General features: G+C 50.0%; 4 non-coding genes across 4 annotated transcripts; 2 read left to right on the top strand and 2 right to left on the bottom strand.

Moving 5' to 3' along the window:
- Positions 1–15,519: 15,519 nt before the first annotated feature.
- Trnas-uga (transfer RNA serine (anticodon UGA)) lies at positions 15,520–15,601 on the top strand. The gene has a single exon. It is a non-coding gene; the product is annotated as a tRNA-Ser (tRNA).
- Positions 15,602–16,241: 640 nt separating this feature from the next.
- Positions 16,242–16,315, bottom strand: Trnat-agu (transfer RNA threonine (anticodon AGU)). The gene has a single exon. It is a non-coding gene; the product is annotated as a tRNA-Thr (tRNA).
- A 358-nt stretch (positions 16,316–16,673) lies between these two features.
- Trnat-agu (transfer RNA threonine (anticodon AGU)) lies at positions 16,674–16,747 on the top strand. The gene has a single exon. It is a non-coding gene; the product is annotated as a tRNA-Thr (tRNA).
- Positions 16,748–20,686: 3,939 nt separating this feature from the next.
- Positions 20,687–20,759, bottom strand: Trnar-acg (transfer RNA arginine (anticodon ACG)). The gene has a single exon. It is a non-coding gene; the product is annotated as a tRNA-Arg (tRNA).
- Positions 20,760–21,202: the final 443 nt, after the last annotated feature.

The raw sequence follows: 21,202 nt of genomic DNA on the forward strand, positions 1-21,202 counted from the left end.
CGCATACATGCCCATCTCGGCACCAACACAAACAAACGGACCCGAGGCACTCAGCTCACGCCGGCGTGGGTGATATTGCGCGCCCTTTGCGTCCCACCTTCGTCGGCGGCTGAATCTTCCCGGAAGCACTCGCGACATAGCGTCCCGGGGCTCCGCTCGCCCCAGTGTCCTTCTCCCGCCTTCAATCCCATCGAGAAGTGCGTCGTGTGTAAACATTTAATGAACCGAATTGATACGCGCACTCGACACAGCCGCCGCCGCCGTCAGAGATCGTGGAGAAGGAGAAGTAGGCGATGGAGTGAACGAAAGCAATCGTCGGGTGCGCAGAGGCGGGTTAAGGGGTGAATGAAGCATCGTCAGCGAACTATCGTAGCAAGCGGTTCGGTTGGAACACATAATTCAAAAACGATGATAGTTTGTTGATGATGATGTGCAGATTAACTGACTGAACAGAGACTGAAGGTTGGTTGTTGCGAGTCCCAACAATTGTTGTTTTTGTAAGAGTGTGGCCATTGTGAACGTTTCCCTCATCCCTTTTGCGTTATTTTGAGAAACATATACCAACTGATTGTCTTGAAATCGATTGAAATTTGCCACTTCGAAATGTCATGTTCACTTTCAAATTTAATACGAATGTCGACAATCATAAACAGATGACTTTGTGAATTTCCAAAGAATGTTAAACGATGGAAAAAGAAGAGCGAGTGAAGGGCAAGAAGGAGAAGTCCAAAGATTGGCCTGGAACACAGGGAATTATTGGAGGCGCATTAAGCACCAATAAACAGTCAATTAGTGGAATGAAGTCGAAAGGACACTAATCAGAATAAAACGAACGAATCGTATGAACGAATTCGTACAAACGTTTCTCAGAAAATCACCGTCGATAAAAACTAACGGGTACGGCATCTTTCACCATCATCTACCAAAATATTAGTACCACTTTTCATCTCGGGCTTCAGACGAATTCTGCCCAGTTTCTGTTCAACAGATGACGCTTGGTGCGCCATCTGTTGATCGGAAATTGCCTTAAACCTAAACCTGGATAAACTCCAATCCGGATCCTGGGCATTTTTTGTGGCTTACAGTTTACAGGCCACTCTGAAAACCAAAACGGCATAATATGCTGCCTTTTCTTAAGAAACACCCAACAAGCGATGCGGCCACTATTCCGTACGGTTAAGCCGCACTTTTATGTAAACGAGTCAACATGAGTCATAAAAACCCCGGCCTTGGGGTGTCCCCAAGTCTCGGAGCGTCCAAGAAAACCCCTCTTCCCGGTACAGGAAATGTCAATCGGTCGCGGCCCCTACATCGGTTGGCGGGGCGCTGAAGGCGATTTCCCAGCAATTGAAACATTGAAACTTCTTCCGCCAAGGGAAAACACTACACTCTTCACCGAGCGGGAAGCACTTCATACGGAAGACGCTCTGTGTGTGTGGGCGGGCGGGGGAAGCGACACGACCATCGTGTTACACAGCCGTCGACGGAAAGTGCCTGGACCCGGTGTTGTGTACGGTATGTCATCATTTGCCTTCGCAATAGACGGGCAGCATAATTCTCGCATCGGAAATTGCTTTCTAATCATTGTCCCGCTTCGTCCCGTACGAGCTCTTCCGGTGTCCAGAATTTTCCGGCGACGGGTGAGGAAAACCTGCGAGCGGGAAAAGCGGGCCACCACCGGGGCCCGGGAAAACGGATCCATTGAAGGGGCATCGAAAACAAACGCAACAACAGAAAATATGCATGTCAAACACTCATCACATCACGCGCGTCCCACCAACCCGACCCGACCCGCGCCCCTTCGACCAACCACCACCTACCACCTTCGGCAGCATTTTCGGAGCGGCGGCCGGGTTTTGGGTGAGCGAGAGAGCGTGCCCGAGGGAGTGAGCTGGCCGGGTACGGACCGATGGACGACCGTAAATGGGACAAGATTTATGTGGTGTGTCCCTCTTGCCTCTCGCTCGTTCGCATAATCCCGGTGCCCGCTGGCTTCCGATTCCAAGGGCTTCCAGCACTTCCAAAGCGTGGAACTCGCTCACCCTCGCGGGCCTGATGATAAATCTGTTAAACGACGGATGGTAATAAAATATTCTCTTGTACCCGGCCCCTCGTCAACCGCTCCCTGGCCCTGGCCAATGGTCGACTCGGAACGAGAAAGGGCATGACAAAAAAAAATGGTACAGCCATGAGTGTTTCATCCGTTTAACCAGCGACGATAGCACCCCCGTCGGGGGGCAGATAAAGATCGAGTTGAACGAGAAAAAGACCAAATACTGAATGAGAGTGACAGAGCGAGTGAGAGAGTGAGAGAATAAAAACGGAGCAGAGACTGTGGATCAAACCTGTCAAGCAGATCGGAAAACTTTATCCCGCGCCACGACGGTACATGTCACTCTGTGGCCACCGATCACGGACGGACGCGCGCGTGCTGATGACTCTTCACGGAATGGCTGACTGGTGCTGCCGGGAGTGCGACAGAGTCAGAGAGAGCGCGGGAGAGAAGACAGCACACACAGAAAACCATGATGAATAAAATTATCTCACCTCAGCGCGCAACAGCGCCACAGGACTCTCGAGGACGTTCGTCCAGGCGTCACGAAAACGAGCGCCACGAACGCGCCGACAGCCGATGTGGGAGAAATGTCAGATTGATTACAAAGTGTATCTCCCGGTCTGTCTGAATGTTAATTATGACAACCCTCGACCCACTGCGCGGCCAGTGTGGACAGTCCAATGAATCAATCTTGCGATGTTTAATTCGCTTTGCCAATCAGTGTCCGCGTGGTACAATTCGGCGAGCGTGGCCCGCAAAAAAAACAAACGAACGTAGAAGGAGGAACATATTCCGATTATAAAATTATTCGGGGCCTGAGGGAAATAGCGAAGCGTGAAGACGGCACGACATGCTTCTCGGCTTAACAACGTAAGTTGCAGTTAACGAAACGAAATTGGCGCAATGTCGTTCCGGAACCACCTTCACACGCCGGTGCGGTGCGCCGGCCCGGGAGCACGCGGTTAACAAGAAACCATTTTAAAATCAATTTCACATGAAAACAACATTTACTACCACAGATTCGGTGATAAAACCGGCGGCGGTGGTGGTGGTGCCATCATAAACGTCTTTGCCGCGAAGGACACGCGCCATTGGGGCGCAGCTTTTCGAGGGTCCCGCAACAAGCTCTACGCGGGCGAAAGCAAAACGCATAAAAGGAAGCGCTATAAAAGTGGAACAGAGAGTGTACACAACGACCCGGGGCCCAATTTAATGGAACACGGCAGGTTCCTACAGGAACACGGCCCCCAGGACCTTAGGGAGCAGTGTGTCCAGGAAGTGGTTAAACTCTTTTCCCTTACCAGCAGCGTGTCCAGCAGAGTGGCTTGTTGGGTTTTGATTAATCATCACAAACTGGCGGGGCGACCTCTCGAACCGTTCTGTCCGTTTTGACGCAGCGCCGAGATTTGATCAACTAAAATCGAACCGCGAGCTGCCGGAACGGAGCAGATTGCGTAAGTAAATTTGCCAAAGCCGCGGCGAGTTAGAAGCGACGGAATAACAAAGCCGTTCGAAACTCCACATCGCATTCCGTTTCGGGTGCCCTCTCTCTCTCTCTCTCACTCTCCCGGTCTCACTGTCATTGTTGGCGGACCTTTCTTCTTCGGGTTCCGTTCCGTTTCCCAATATTTTTTTGGGTTGAATTCCGCCCAAAAGCGGCAAAACCGAAACAAGGAGCCCCCGGTAGGGTAGGTGAAGAAGGGGCCCCGTAAACGCAAGCCCGGAACCCGCAACATACACAGCGCGGGCAGTGGCACGCACGCAAGGCAGAAGGAGCTGAGGCGCTGAGGCGCACCACACCATTTGATATTCCAAACAAGATTATATTTTATGAGGTGTACACACACAGAGTCTGAGTCTGAGAGAGTGCGAGAGAGCGATCTTCCGTCTCACTTCGGTCCTCGAGCCCCGAGAGACAACCGGAGAACCCGAACCCGCAGTGGTAAACGGCGGGCGAACGGTGAGCGTAGATCAAAGCACGTGCGGAAAGGCCAGCCACCGGGTTGTGGGTGCGTGAGGTAAGGGAGAGGGTGGGCCAGCGAGGGCTGGTGATGAAAATTGATGAGAACAAATGAGCACGTACCACCAAACTCACGGCTCACGGCGCGGCACCAGCGAAAGAAAGAGAAGACGATAGCACGATCGAACAGCACGAGCAGGCTGTGAGCGGGATAGAAACAGGCAGAGAGTGAGACAAACACAGAGAGAGAGTGAAAGAGAGCGGCATAAGAGAATGTCGCACTCTTCGGGAGGATGTGAAGCCATCATCATCATCATCAGCTCATCCTTCCATTGCGCGGGAGTCGTTGGCGGCTCACCGAGTACGTACTTGAGCCTTTCCCATACACGCTCCTCTCACTCACGGTGAGCTGCGTACGTGATCTATTTCACGTCGACCCAAGGCAGAGGGAATCCGATATGAAGGGCCCCGACGGGTGTCCCCTGGGTAGAGAGTGTATGGGTACGACCCGCTTGTATGTGTCCGTGCTCCTTGCATTCCTGTCCGTGCCGTCCGGATCGGCGGCTCTGTGACGGTCTTTACAAGCATCTTTTCCCCGCTCTCGTTCGTCGGCGTCTTTCTGGGCCAGCATCTTCGATCCGCTATCAACAATATTCTTCCATTCCTGCGTTTACACAGCACGCAGCTACCGTCCGCCAAAAACAGAAGGCCAAAGGCTCAAAGGCAGCAAATCAACCGTGGTCAAAGCGGAATATCATTTATCTTGAGTCCGGGCGTTACTTCGGACCGGGGGGCTCCCGGAACACAACGGGCTCAAGATGGTGGGCCACAATTTACCGGCTTCGGTTGTTGTCCGTATTGGGCATTGGTCGGGCGCTTTTCGACTCGCTAGTGAAGAAGCTAGTCCAACCCGTACTCGAAGCGTACTCATTTCTTGGGCCGCCCAATTAAACAGCCTGCCTTCAGGAATTAAGGATTATCTTCGATAATACAAGAATGCGATTGGTAATCCTACGGTCGAGGTGAGAGAATGAGCCCCATCCTTGTCTGGTGCGTTTGGAGAGGAGCGTGATACAACCTCTGCATTCCCAAACAACGGTAAAGGCATGGAAACAAGGACTAAATAGCTTTTTCCTAAAACAACGGTTCCCATAAAAGCCAAAATGAATTGCCGAACAAGACGGAAAGGAAAAAAAACTCATCCTCCGCTCATTCACTCTCATCTTACTCGCGGCTCAGTGAGATGCTCTTTCTCACTTGCTAGCTCACGTTCACGTTCTTATCCTTGCCTATCCCTTATCCCTGTCGTTAGCCAGTGCCGCGGGCCGGTGTGTTGGCAGCTTCGGAAATGATGCCGGTGGGCATTAAACGGAATTCTTGTTTTTCACGCGCCCCGCAAGGATTTGACTGTTGTTGTCCGCTGTTTCGTTTTTCGCAGCAGCAATCATTTGAAAGCAGCCAGAGGGTCGTGTCACTCCGTCCGGCGTCGGCCAGCGAATGAAGGTCCGGGATGCCGATTTCTTCTTGGAATGTGACCATTCCCCCGCTTCGTGTTTTAGCTTTATTGTTAAGTAATTAAAACAGTGTCTCACCGGGTCCCCGTGCACGGTCGCTTTATGAGAAGAAGAATTTTTAATATTCTTCAAGCATAGCTCAAGAATTATGCGCGGACGAAGATTGTGGAACGGTTGCTCCGTCATCTCCGTCCCCGTCGGTCTGTCTGCCTCGCTGTATTTAAATTGTATTAGAAACAAATTAATCTTCATCATCACCGCCAGCGTCGACGGAAATCCGCGCCACAATCTAGGCACCGGAAGTGGCGCCCATAAAAAAACGGATTTATTACGAAAGCTGCGCCCAAGTCGCTCCTTTCCCGGGGGCCGCAACCTGCCGCCGACGACGATGATGCTGATGGTGATGAGTAATAAATATTGAAAGCAGAAGGTGGGTTTCGAGTGAAAATTATTAAATTATAATTCTCGATTAGCCCTCGGCCCGAAAAGGCCGGAGGTCAGGCTGCTGCCACGATGATGCTGGACGACGCGAAGTCGCTCTCGCCGTCTTCGCAGCTCCATGAATTTGAATTTTCTTTGTGTCCATCCGAATATTTCCACGCAGTTTCGCGGTATTTCGTGCGCCCGGAAAATGGAAATAACCCTCCGTCCGCCACGGTACCCAAGCTGGAAGGAAAATTTTCACACGGCCAGTATGCCAGAGCGCGGGCGAGAGAGAGAGATAGAGAGTGTGTCCATTCTGTCGCTTCAATGTGTTGCCCGATTACCCAACTTTTAGGTGCTCGGACTCGGTGGACGGCGAAATGGACCTTGATTTGCACCGGGTTTTCTAGCAATTTTCCTTCGTCGGATCAGAGCCGCTCAACTTTGCCACGGCAGACTCCGGGTCCGGAAGGAGAAAGAAAGATTATTACGGGAATTGAATCGTAAAACGGTGGCCGGCGACCGGTGGAAGAGGAGATTAGACCCAAGCGAAGAATCGAGTGTAACGGAAATCTGAAAATCGACGAAAAATGGTGCGTCAGCAATGGGCCGGTTCGAGTAAATTTGCTATCATTCGCGGGTCCTTCTCTTTATCATGGTCGCTGAGGACGTCATTAAGCGAATGATACTCCAACGTGCGGACGATAGATTCGTAGCCCCGGGTCCGGGTGGTGGATTAGAAGTTTTCTACTTGTCTGGCCAAGCCTTCTCCGCGCGGACAAGGACAAGCGATTCGAGCAAAGGATCCTCCTCAACTGAAATGTCACAGAAATCTGTTCTCTCCCTTCCTCTCTCTCTCTCTGTCTTTCAGAATGGAAAAAGGAAAGGCTGTAGCAGACAACAATTTGGAATTAGCAATTCGCTCAACATAAGCCTGATGTAAGGAAATGCTCCGCTTCGATCCTGCTAGTTGGCGTATCAACTTCTGTAACGCCACAGCGCAACGAAAAAAGCGACCGAAATTTATGTTCGCATTCGCCAAACAGCAGACAAGACACCCGAGGGTACGTGACCAAGAAAGTGTTGCGCATTTCATAATGCGATTACAAGCGCGCAACTGCTGCTGGGTGGTGGTGTGCTGCCTCCCCAGCGTGGAACAAATGATCGCACCGGAAGTCATTGGAAAACTGCCCTTTTTGTGCCCTCTCTCTCTCTGTCGCTCCAGAACACCACAACAACAAACTTCCTCACAGTAACTCCGTGCGAAAGGTCTGCGTGTCTGCGTGTGCAAAAACCAGAAAGAACCCTCCGGGAAAACCGGGGGCCAGGAACGGGTGCCGCCGGATGGGACCGGTACCGAGAACGGACCAACAAAAAAATCTTTTATCTACGATATGCCAAGATTATACTTTGCCATGCATGATATCCTCGTGTAACCCTCTGCTGTTGCTGGCGTTGAAACTCCCCGTTCGAAACTGGCCCTCGTCAAAGTGTTCTCCACCGAACGCGGAGGGTCGTGACAGTGCGTGCGAGAGAGATGGCGATAGGTAGCGGGAGAGCGAGAGAGAGCGAGTGACAGCAGTAATGCTAACGACAGGGAAGAGAGTTCGTAAAAAATGAAATAAACTGTAAGGTTGTAACCAACTTCCCGAAACGAGGACCCTCTGGTCGGTGGTGTCGAGTCGCCCTCGATCCTTCTCACCTCTCGGCCTCGGCCTCCTTTCTCTCGCTCCCACTCGCTGTCTCTCACGCACACACAGCGACAGCTCGGACTCGCTCCAACGGGCCGCCGTCTCGCTCGCGCTCACTGACCCGACTTTCCCAGTCAGTCAATCGCTTCAAAGCATCTTCACCACCACGTTGTTTGTCCATTGATTTTCCCGTCCCATCCGAGTGGGCCGAGAGAGGGAAAGAACACGAAAAAAACACACATCCTTAGCCTCATTTGTGTACGTGCAGGGCCTGCCTCGGTAGTCCTGCCCTGCCTACCCGGTGCCGGTCGTCGAGTCGGAGCACCATGTAGAGAATTTTGAACCGCACACAGCCACATACACCGCACAGCTTTTCAGCTCCGATCAACTCCATCCAATCAGCTATGTTGGCGTGCTTTTTTGGCCCAGCAACAGGACATCTACCGGATAGCGCGACTCGTCCACGGAACGGCGAACGGTGGCGAACAATGGGACGAAGGGCGAAGAAGGATGGCACTACATTCAGACCATGCGCCGCCGACGGCACGACGGGGCGACAAGGCAGCATAATTTCGCACCCGCGCACCCACGACCCGAGAAGGACGACTTTGGGTTTTTATTATCGTTTTTATGATGCTTCCGAAGGCCGGGCTCGGGTCCGGGAGAATTGAAAATGGTTGGGGGAAGTAAATTTGTCTGGACTTTTGGTCCGGGCGCTACACGTGTGTGAGTGCTCCGGGGTCCGACTCCCCGACCAACCAAAGGGATGGAATCCGTGTAGCCGATAAGGAGAAGTCGCCCTCCGCGACCGAGACACTGGATTATACGGTGGCTCTTCCGGGGGCACCAGTCCCATCGGCCAAGACACCCCAGGTTGTCACAAACAAGCATCTCATCTCATCAGTAAATTGCCGCCCGAGTGTCGTGCCAAATCGTGCCCCCCGTGCCAAGAAAGGATCATAATTTTCACCCCTTTCCGGAGCGTGGTCTCCGATTCGTATCGGTGCGCCAATTGTAGGAGGCGATGTCTGGCTCGGTTCGACTCGGTCCACTGGCAGCCAGTGTTTGCCAATAATGAGGCTGATTTGGCGCAGCAGAGTGGCAGAGCAGGGTGGTGCCAGCGTTAAACCTCCTCAACTGACTCGCCCAACTGTTGACAGTTTGATTCGGTATCCGCGGCGGTACTTTAATAACTCTAGTTTGAATGAAAATCCCTCATATCGACCCAGACACGACCAGAATTTGTTGGGAAAGGCGAGCGTCTTCTGGGCGGATTTCGAGTCCCCGGCACACGGTGGCCATTCGACTTGCGACTCGACATCAGATAAGCTTTCCTCCGTTCGCCATTCGCCGCACAACAAGCTGGCAGAAACTAATCTCACAATGGCTTGTGTCAGGTTCAGTGTTGGCCGTTCGGTTGGGAAAAGAATTTCTATTTCTATATCTGGAAGGCATCGCTATCACTTTGCCGGGACGTAGACCTCCGGGATACGTAGAGTCGTTGCAGTGGACAGAGTTGCCAGTTCCGCAGGAACTTTCCTTTCCGTAAGTTCAACAAATCCATTTTTCCAACTTCTTATACACATCTTGTTCTGTACACACCTTGTTCTATACACACCTTGTCCTATGCCTTCAAACACAGAAAAGAGCCAGCTCTTGCAAATGACACATTAGTCTCGAAACGGGCTGCCATTAATCTAGTACTCATCGACATATTCATTCTCCGATCATAAAACGAGGCCCCCGACCCAGTACCGACCCAGCAATGATTTAATTCATTTCTACGGCGGCCTCGCCCTGGACTGTTCCATTTCCAAATTGGCCCCAGCCCGGACCCGACCACAACACTTTGCTCCTCTGTCTGTCGTCGGTCGGCTCCGGCGCAAGAACCTCCGACAGGCGAAAGAATCGAAACCAATAATTAGCAACGTGCAACGCGTGTAGCGGTGTGCACACACGAGATACCGAGACCTGAAACGAGTTGATTAATGCCGTGTATGGGACCGCGGGGCGGCCACTACTTGTCGTTGGCAGCGAGCCAACCGCCAGCAGCAGAGTCGACACGTCGACACTGTACACGCCATGCCACGCCAAACACTTTGGCCTTTCGCTAGACCGATCCGTCTGTCCGTCTCCCTTCTCTTTCCGCCCTCCGGGAGTCCTTTCGAGGTCCTCGCGCCGCGTCGTTGTCGCCGACATCATGATACGGAGTAGTTTCTGATTACTTCTACACTTGGATTCCGGCGGATGGAGCTGCTGTTGGAGGGAAGCAAAACTTACCCTCTGTCGGGTGACCACCTCTTCATTCTCTCTCTCTCTTTCTCTCTTAGCTGTTTAGCTCTCTTTCTCACAAGGACACGCAGAGCTCTAGCATCGCTGTCAACGTCCCAAGCCCGAGTCCGTGTCCCTGTCAAGAGTTTAAATCTCCGTTCTGAACCCTGCTCCACGGCCTTCGATGCATTCCGCTTTTAATCGGCATCGGCTTGCAACGTGTCCCAAATGTTGTGTATGTTTATTAACACTAAAACTATTAAATCCATTTTAAACCTAGTCAAGAACATAACGCAGGCTAACAGGCAAACAAAATTAATTCTTTAGTTGGTCCATTAACTGGACCTAGGTGGCGAAAGGAAACGGAAGCCGAGCAGTGGGTGCGGGGAACGCAATCCGGGTCCCCCCCTTATACACAACTTACCAGTTCGCTGTTGCTCAAAGATTTCCCCGATCCGTTTCCCCGTCGGCCACGGCCAACAAGGCTGGGCGACGCCATCACCATCATCAGCATCATTGACATTCTGTTGCGTCGCCAATCGTGCCGCGTGCCATCTTCCCAGCACGGCCGAGAGTTTCGTCGGGGTTCCTTTTTCCGCCGTCAGACCGGGAACACTCGTCCAAAAATTTTCTCGCCACTCTTTTTACGACCATTCTTTGTTCCGCGCGTTCGGTGGACCACCAGGCGGCGGTGCCGGAACCGGGGTCGGAGTTTTGTAGATTTTCATTTATTTTCACAAACATATTTGCAACTAAATCATGCCCCGCGCGCGTCGGGCCAACGCTAGTAGCGTGTCTTTTTTCTTTTCGTTTTCCTTCCTTGAGTAGGGTTCTTTCGTCCATTCTCCGCGGAGACACTGCTCGATGGGCAACCAGAAGAGCAGCGGCAACAGCGAGGACGGCTGCAAATAAGTGGCACGGAATGATTCTCGAATACGGCGCCAATCTTGAGCGAGAGTGTCAACGGGTGACGGCAACCTGGAGGGGGGGATACCCCCGTGTGTGCAAACACAACACACTCTGGCCCTTCACGGAGCGCAAAGTATCACGCAATCATATTTGCGTTTTCCATTTCCAACCACTGCGCCGCGCGCCCGAGTGGGGGCTTCCGAAAGGACCCTCGTCATCCTTGACTGCTCTCGGGCGGCGCGAGCGGACTCTGTTGCTTTGCCGCCGGTGGTTGCGACGGTAGCGACGTCGTTTTGCGCAAATCTTTTCGGCCAGTTGGGGCCAGACTGTGTGGACTGTGACGGGGCCCTCGCCGTGCCAGGGGGGCGGCAGAGCGTTGCCGTGGAAGCGAGTGGCCCACACCATCCTCATTATACAATTCATAAAACAAAGATACAACCCAACGGAGGGTAGAAAACAATGTACAGTCGTACGGTGGGTCATTCGCCGAAGCAAACACCCGTTTTTTTTGGGCGAAACTTCCGTTCCGTTACTATTACTGTAACTGTAATATCTCCACTCCACTCAGGTATACGAATGGTGTTAAATGACATTAAGGGAATCCTTTTTCGTCTGATTTGTCTGTGTAAGTGAATTCCAGTTTAATGTCTGAGTTGCCCCGAGAATGGACGATTCGGTCCTCACTTTGGTTTGCTTTTGTTCTCCTTCTGTTCCAATGACGGCTGAGAGAAGCCGAGAAGCCGAATTTGGATCCTAGATCCTTAAAATTATAGCCAGAAAAAGTTTTTAATTTTGAACTTGTTTCTGATTCTGAAAGGAGCACATTTTTTTTATTTCTACGTTACAAACACTATCACCAAGATCTGTGTCATATCTGTGAGTCTTTTTGCAAACAGTTAAAATTGAATTCTTCGTTATTGATAAGTTCCGAAACTATTGTACAATAACAACACGCAAGCGTTAAAGGCGAGGCACGGCCAGGACGTCCATCAACTGATGAGCTACACATAAACAAAACCAAAGAATTGGTGCTCCAAAATCGTCGATTGATAGTTCGAAGTCTTGCTGACCTTGTTGGAATACCGAACGAATCAGTAGAACCCATTTTGAGTGATCATTTGGACCTCAGAAAATGAAATGTCGTGAGGGTCGTGAATGCCGCAACCAGCGTATTCACCGGAACCGAAACGAAGAACGCATTGAAAGCTGTAAGAAGACTTTGTGGTATGTTTTGAACGTTGGCACAAGCATATTGCTAGAAACTGGAAAAAAACTTAACTTAGTAAAATTCAGGACAATTCATGCAATAGTAAAAAGTGTTTGAAAGTATGGATGCTGCATGAGGAACTGGGAATGGACTCAAGAACCAAATTAGCAACTTCCGACCGCTACAAACTCGACCCATTTCCGTATCCGTATCGGTGGGTTGGTACAGCATTGTCCACTGTGAGCTGCTACCGCCTCTGTATTCGGAATCAGTAGCGCCAGCAGTTGGACCTTCCGAAGGAACTATTCAGCAGTATTGACCGAGCGAAGTAACAGACATGGCACTAGGGGCACTATAATGCATGTCAAGGTTGTCCATTTCTTCGCCTCGTTCATTTGCATTGCGTCGTGGAGGGATTCGGCCTCAGTAGAAGCTTGCGAGCAGCGAATGTCCCAGACTGGTGTAAACGATGATGACTTTTGTGTCAGAGACACCAAAGGGACCTTGAAACGGCTCGCGGTGCTACCGTTAATGTCGAGAGTTATGTGCATTATTATTTTCAGCAGCGCCAGCAACGGCAGTAGCCGCTATTAAAATATTTCGCTCTTCCTCCGGCCAGACGCGCTGAATCATCGCCGAAGTGTTGAAAACAAATACGCCAGCCAATATCGAAGTGTAAACAAACCAATACGGGCGATTCCATAAATACGCGTCCCATAAATACTACTAGTCGTGCGGCTGAAAATAGTTTTCCTTGTTCGTTGCGTTGCGCCCGCCCGCAACTAATAAATTAACCGAAGTACCACCGTAACCACCCCCGTGTGTCTCTCGGTTGGGTGGGTGGCAAAGGAACTTGTGGGCGATCCGCGTTGTGCCGGTTTTTTTTTCTTCCACTTCGCAAAACAACCCACTCCGGTCGAAACACCATCAAGTGGCGCGCGGAGAGAGAGAGAGTGAGTATTTGGCCAATCAATGCGCGAAAGCGGACCGAGATTTCCGGTTGGGAAATATTTTTAAACCCACCCCCAGCCCAACGGTGGAACGTGTTACATATTCGTGCCGCATTTTGAAGAGAGGCCTGGCGGCCGCACAAAGACCCAGTAGTGTCCAAACAGAAAAAAAGCCGCCAGAGATGTCTTCCCATTTACCTAACCTCACAGCTTTATGCTTTACGCCCTGATGGAGTGCTCGGCGCGCATCACAAGCCCCCCGCACGTCAACGGACGCCTCGGGAAATCTCGATTTTCCGCACATTCTTTTCTTCTCTCGGTTCTCGGTTACGACCTCGCTCTCTGGCGAGCAATGTACGACGACGACGAACGACGACGGTGATGGTGGTGGGTGGCGTATTTCCTTGCCGATGAACATGGACGAAAGTTACGACTTGTTGGACGCCAATCGTTTATCTTTGTCTCTCGCTCTCTCTCTCGCTGTTGCTCCGGTTTTTAACGCGCGCACTTTGGGCAGAGCAGGGCTTTTTGCGGGAAAATCCAAACAATTCATCAGGGAAAAAGTTTTCGCCCCGAAAAAGTTTTCTTCGCCCGCCCGAACGCGGTGCACGGGCAATGTCAGCCCGGGCAACATCATCGTTGGACGGTGGTGGGCCTTTGATTAAAAGTTGCTCCACCGAGGCCGAGCAAACCTGAACTGGAATGGAGCCCCCGACAACAACACGCGAGACACTCTTCACTAAGATGCTACGAACGGCAAAGGTGAGAGTGAGTGAGTGAGTGAGAGAGATAAAGAAGAGAGAGAGAAAGGCAGAGAAAAAGAGAGCAGTAGTATTGGCTCGGAAGTTGGCGCTCCGGAAGAAGAAGAACAATCAACGTTGAACTCGCGATGATTAAACCCAACAAGTAAAACATGTTCATCAATACGTTCTCTTTCTTTGGGGTGTGTTAGAAATTAAAATTCAAAGCGACTCAAAGCTTAAGTACAATTAAAAGACAACCACTTCAAATAAACTTTAGGGCACTTTGGGGGCACATGCTACTCGTGGTCTCTCGAATGGCGTAGGGGATACGTTTTAGAAGTATAAAATATCGATTCAATTGAGCAAAGCTCAAAGCGGGTCGTCACCCCAAACGTGCAGAGAGCCCTACGTTGAGTCGCTTCCGGTTTCGGTGTTCCGGACCGCATTGACCAAAACTATCAAGAAAAAAATCCCTTCACATGCGCCCGAGTGATGCCCTCTCCGAGGCACGAGACTGGTGTTTAAAAAAACCTCTAGAGGCTCGATGTGAAATTGTCGTCGCTGCAAGACACGCACCCGAACCGTCGCCCGCTTGTCGACGGATGTCTACTTTTTCCCTCCTCCGCTGCTGCCGGCCGGTGAGTTCGGTCGGGCACGTTTGTGACAAGCGAAACAGGAAGTGTCTATCGTTTTTCCATCGATCCGTTCCGTCGAGTGACAACATATGGATCAAATGCAAATCAGAAGTCGCTCGCCGTCGCCGCCGCCGATCGGAAGTGGGACCGACCTGTCGAATGATGTCAGGGGCTCCCCTCCCCAAGAACCCTACTCCCTGTGTCACGTATCCATTTCCTGGCCTCCTTGGGTTGACCCCCGGGTGACACGTATCGTGTCATCTCGGTGCAACAGCTCCCCTCAGAAACAATGCCGAAATTATAATACCAAAATATATTTAAACCATTCCGGGACCGTATTGTTACACACCCCGGCGTCGGACGGCCGCGCACACCGCGCCGTTCTGCCGTGTGCGTCTGTAGTGGCGAAGAAAGCATTCATCTTGCGGTCGTTATGCTCCCATCTTCACACGGGTTCCCTCACCGTCCCTCGTTCGCTTACCAATCCAATGCTCGGGGTTCCTTATGTTTATGAGGGCCCATAAAAACCGTCAGCAACAGCCGAGACCCCCGGAGACCTCGGGGCCCCGGAGAAAACAAATCGTGAAGAACCAGCGAAAGGTATAGGCAGGAGGGACCCAAATAAATTAGATAATGGGGCGTCTGTGTGTGTCAAAACAGGCCGGAAAGTATCGTGGACAAACATCGATACATCACCAGGGGATGGCTCACTCCGCCACCGGCAACATGCGTTTTAACACGCACGACCGCGGGCCGTCGTTGTCCGAGGATTGATCAAACGGCCCCAGGGAGGGGACAGCATTTCGACTCGTCGCTTTACCCGCATATCATCGTGTTGAGCAGTGACTCTTTCTAAGCACTCAACGCCTTTGTGAAAGACTCATAGCAAATAAAAATTAGCTTCAAGAGCACTTACTTCACTTGTACTTTTCGTTAAAAAATGCTAGGTTATAGTTGCGGTTTAGCATTTCCTATCGAAAGAGTCAACTAAGCGGAAGAGTATACTATACCGGGAATAGCGATTTAACTATTCATTGGTCCTCTGATTGTTTAGAAGTTGAAGTTAATCTGATTCCCTGTAAAAGCCGTAAACAATAGCAAACGGTCACCAGAGGGGTGCGCTTGTATGTGTAGCTCTCTGTAGCACCCCGTACACATCTGCTGTGGTGTCCGAGCGGTTAAGGAGATGGACTTGAAATCCATTGGGTTCTACCCGCACAGGTTCGAATCCTGTCTACAGCGAAATCTTTTGTTCTTTTCTTTGACAAACGTATGCTTTTTTATTTCATAACAAAAGTGGATAAATATCTTAGAACATATGTACTTAATATTGGTTAATAGGTGGTCGGTTGGTTGTGGTGGACGATATTTTAGGCTTCGCGAGTATGTTCATTAAGAGTTACTGGGTAAAGCGTTGCGATCGTATCAAACATGTCCAGCTGCAAAGCCTTTGGTCCGGCTGTGTGATTATTTTTTTTGATAGGGGTTTTAATTTCCTCTTATTGTAAATCGTGGTTTTAATTTCCACATCTAAGCTCTTCAAAGCAAAAATTATCATCAAAGAGCTACAAATAGTCTTATCTTATTACACAATATCAAATTAATCGCAAGTCAAACAGTTGAGGAATAAGAATATAATACAAACACAATTCGGAAGAAAATCAAAGTGTCACTCACTATTTGCATTTATTAAAACTTATTATTAATGTATTAGTCACAACAAAGAGTTTATCAGAACAAGCAGAGGTAATAATAACTCTATCTGTTCCCTTGTGCTGGTCTTGTATCTCACACAACTCCAAATAATAATTTGAAACAAAACAAAGTTTGAAGTGGAAATATAAGAAAAAAAACTCGAAATCCAGGAACATTAGAATTTCTTAGGCTCCGGCGAGATTCGAACTCACGATCTCCTGTTTACTAGACAGGCGCTTTAACCAACTAAGCCACGGCGCCTCTTGATTACGAGGCCTTAAGATTGGTTTATGAAGGTTGTTAGCTGCACCTGGGGGCCTTTCCACAAACTATCGTCTTATATTTATAAATGTTCGATGGATCATTTTATGTTTCTTTGAAAAACTGTGTGGTATAAATGCCAATGTTGGACTGTCGCTTAAAAATTCTTTTTCGGTAAATTAAAATGTTCATTATGATTTCCAGGTTAACCGTTCTTTAAGTTTAGACATATTAGTGGTTAATTTATTGATTTCAGATTAAATTGTAACAATATTTGGAATAAAAATACAAAAATCGTACAAATGTTTGTTTCAATCATTAGGATATCATGACTAATTACACCCAGCAGCACACAACTGGCGCCGTGGCTTAGTTGGTTAAAGCGCCTGTCTAGTAAACAGGAGATCGTGAGTTCGAATCTCGCCGGAGCCTTCCACATTCTCGACTTGTCATTCCCCGCAGAATGTGTAATTATTTTTGCTTACATTATTTTTTGTATCGGTACACTCTTTTGATGTTTTCGGTACAACAGAGAAAAAGGGGCCAGAGTTTTCAATTACTGAGCACTATCGTTAGTTCTACTGTAGTCAAGTGTTGTTGCGATTAGAACTCCCGGATCAACCATTCGATGATATCGATCTAACGAATCGGGTTAACCCCCCTTTCATGAACATATCGAATCAAACTACGTTTTAACCGTCTGCGACCTTTGCTTTGTTCTAATCACATACGACTAGGTCACTCTCCACTAGGGTACGGTAGGACAGTAACGTCCATAACCTAGGAAAGTTTGCTGCATCTAAACAGCTACACGTCTGCCGGCAACAACATGCTGCCAAAAGTTGGTCTCAAATTGTTGGTCGTACCGCAACGAGACGCTTACAAACGGCATCGCCTTCGCGGTAACTTTATCGGCTGCTTCTTGCCTTGACCAGCTCGAGCTTCAAGGCAAAGAATATGCACCGAGAACGCGAAGACGCTAGTGCTCCCCATAGCCACCAACCAACGCCGGTTGAGAAGGTCAAGCAACGGCAGTGGATCGCAGTCGGGAGGGCTCGGTGTAAGTGCCTGGGGTCTTCCAGCGGAGAAACAGGTTTCCGTTTTTTCGGTTCATCATCCTTCGTGGGCCGCCGCCGCCGCCGTCTTCCACAGCGAAGCGACCCCGTCTGCCCGACTGCGCTGCAAAGTAACTAAAGACGTTCTGCAGAGGGGTTTTCACTTCGAGGGGTGAACAAACCAGACGCAGACAGCCGGACTCTAAGACGATGCCTTCGACGAACGACGACATCGACCGTCGTTTGACCGAGAAAAGAACCAAACGCTTCGCATTCTCCCTGGGCTGGGCGGACCCCCGAGAAAAATGAAGGTGCCCTTTTTCGCTCGGTACAGTCGCGGTCTGAAGCGACGGCGAATGCGGCGAAAAAGATGCAGATGCAGGACCCACGGACCTGGTGCGTGCCGCGAATTGAAGCCCCCGAAGCTCTCGGAGCATCTTCTTAGCCCACTTCTCGCGGCGGCGGGAACGCGAACAGCGGATAAAAGTGTTCTCGGTCAGCACCTGTTGTGGAATTCGATTTCTTGTTTCCTACCGCGCGTCACGAAGACGTTGATGATGATGATGATGATGGTTCATGGTGGAGGTGATGATCATCAGCGTCTTGTACCATTCTGGGCTGCGTGTTTTTGTCTGTCGGAACGATGTCAATTACACGGTGGCTTTTGCTCTTTGGTCCGGTTGCGGGTCGTCTCCGTGCCGTTTCGGCACGCGTTTACGATTATTCTGAGAAAGAAGCAATCGCTCCCGCGTGAATTGTGTACAGTGCGGACTAAGTAGTAGCCAGGATTCAATCTGGAAAGCAGTCATGCAATAGACAGCGCTTCAAAATATGATTTTTGTATTTCTGGTCTATCTTTTCCGTCTTTTTCTGCTCTATCATCGTCTGAGTGGTTTGGGGACTGCGGATGCAATTCCAATAGTTTGTCGAGAGTTGATAGCAAAATCGCAAGATTTTCGAAAATACCTCGTGCCACACTTAATCGGTCCAACATTCCAGATGGTTCTATCCAAACGGGGCGCGCTCTTCTTGCTTACGCAAATAACTTGTCGTCAACAGTTAACCGGCAACCCGCTGCATGAAGTGTAAATTCGTTGCCACCTTTTACGGGCTGCCGTTTGAAATCCGTATCGCCGTCCCTAACAAGTCCCCAATTGCCCATGCGTAGTAATTTGCTTGGCTGTGCCTTAGAAGGGGCTGCTGCTAAACAGCTTTTGCCTTTACGCCCCAAGGCAGTAACCCACGAAACCGCTTTCGGCATAAACGATAGATCACGGCCAAGATGTTTGCCAAAGTGTGCCCCCTCTGAGCATACCGAACTTGACGACTTCCTTGAACGTCGGATTCCGAAACGGTTGGGCCGATACTAAAACTTAATTTACTGTGATGAGTTCAATAGCGTAAAGCCCAAACGGCACCTCGCAGTGGATATCAAAGAACCGTCACTTACCCTCTCTCTCTCTCTCTCTCTGCGCGGTCTCGTATTCGGCGTCGTCGTCCCTTTGTTGATCCCCGTGTCCTAACCACAAAATCCTTCCCGCTCACCACCCGGAAGCCACCGTTCGAGCCATTTCTGGAAAGAAAATAAAATCAAACACGATACACAGTGCTGTTGCCGGGAGTGGATCGATGAAACCGCCCGGAACCGGAAACGCTCGATTGGTGGCACGGACTGCTATCGATTATGTGACAAAGCACCTGCAAAACTACTTCCACAATTACTGTCCCGCGCAGTGTCCGAAGGACAAAGCCAGAGCCATTTGGTGACATCAGCTAATGGTGCTGGAGCCATCGGAGCCATTTTGGGAGTCCCGAACCGAACGCAATAAAACGCACAAAGCCGGCGGATGGCCGCCTCGTCCGTCTACAACGATTGGGTGGATTGAATGCGTAATCGATTCGGAAAATTCCTCTCCCAGGTATTAGAGAATCTGGCCCCGATATGATTGTGGGGCGCGATAGGGCCCTTCGGGGCCGTGCTCGGTCTTTTCTGCCAACAGCACCTGCGCTGCTGCTGTCGTCAGCCGGCGGCGATCTGGAGATGTGCTTAGGATTTCGGTGCACTTTCGTCGTTCTTCAACGCTTATTCGGGCCCAAAGTTGGGTGCCAAGTGCACAGCACGGGCCTACCAACACCATCTGGTTGTCGCAATCGCCACCGGACCACAATTAACGCACCGATCCCGACGACGACGACGACAACAGGTGTGGCTGGGCTGTTTCGGGGACACTCGATCGACGACGCCCCAGAAACGTTCTCGAGTACCGAGTTTGGGTGGCTGGACGGGCAACTGTCCCCTTCGGTGGCCGCTGCGCCCGGAGCTGTACTCTGTTCGGTCCTCACACACCTCCACTCAACCGGCTCGTCGTTCTTCACCGAGCTCATGTAAATGAGGTGCACATGCCGTGCCCCGAGGGCAGAAGATCGGCTTCAATCGGCCGCTGCTGACAGCTTGCTAATGAAACGGTTCGGCGGGTAATTGAGACTACTTACACAAGGCTGCCATTCGGTTTCGGTGGTGTAGTGTGCTGATGAAGCGACACTTTTCTGCGTGATAATATCTCGCCAACGATTTGCTGCGTAGCCCCCCAGTTGGCCTTTACACGCGTCATTCACTTTCGTTTGAGGTTATGACAAAGAAATTTCGGAACGGAACCAATTGACGCTACACACGCGCACACGCGGTCGGATATGAAATTGTTTCTAATGCGGTTTATTCAGCTTCATAGCAACTTTTCACTACAGTTTAGACACGCTCTTGCGCTCTTTATTAGTAACCGAAATACATAAGAACGGACATTAGTTTACTGAACCAAGGGTAAAAATTCTGGAGAAAGTGATAACCTTATTGCACCCGGCTCGACGGAAGCTCTCAGCGCAGACTGATGGCACTGATTCGTTTTGCCACTCTGTTGGTTTGTCATATCTGAGGGGTCTGTGGTCACCAATTGTATCGGTGTCTCGCTCTTTCTTGGAAACACCGGCTACGATTCCGATTTCGGATCATTTGCACACGAGGTGTCGATTAATATCGTCCGGGTCACGTATCGCGCAGATAGTTAGCAAAGGTTTTCCTGTGGTATCCGGTGAATCGTGTGAAAAGTGTGTGAGGTTGTTCATATTTGTTCTACTTAAATTATTCTCTAAATACGGGAAGATTCGTCAAATCATTTAAGAAGCAAATGAAGCCATGAATGTGCCTTGTAGTTCTATCAGCAAGAATATCTAAAACGTGTAGTGAGTAAACAAAAGCTTTAATAGAGAAAAGCGGTGAAAACTATACGGTAGGGAGCAAAAAAGTGTTATTACTCAAGCGCGATCCTGCCAGGAGTCGAACCTGGAATCTTCTGATCCGTAGTCAGACGCGTTATCCATTGCGCCACAGGACCGTGTTGCGATGTGAGTTTTTGTGATCAAATATAAATATTGCAGACTAGTAAGGAAACCCACGCTCAAAATTACTCAGGCAATGGCTATGGTTTAGTGAATGTGTGTTCGTTGGACATAGAAAATCCATGCAGTAATTAAAATTATCGCCTTCTGTTCCGGTTTGTAAGTCCTCCACCCTCTTCGAGACCTGTAAGTATGCAATGTCCCTTCTTCCTTTTCTCGCACCAACCGATTACGTGACCCTCTTTGTGGCGTACGAACAACTCTATGCTTGTTTGTGCAAATAAGGAAAAGTTGTTTCATCCATCTTGACACTAAAATGTGTTGAAACATGTTCCTCTTTCTCTTCGCAATTTGAAGCGGCTTGAAACTGGAAACAGTAAAGGCAAACGTTTGTGTTCAATTCCAGGAATCAATTCCTCATTACGTTATCCTCCTAAAA

This window comes from Anopheles bellator, chromosome 2 (assembly GCF_943735745.2).
Source record: "Anopheles bellator chromosome 2, idAnoBellAS_SP24_06.2, whole genome shotgun sequence".
Classification (NCBI taxonomy): Eukaryota; Metazoa; Arthropoda; class Insecta; order Diptera; family Culicidae; genus Anopheles; species Anopheles bellator.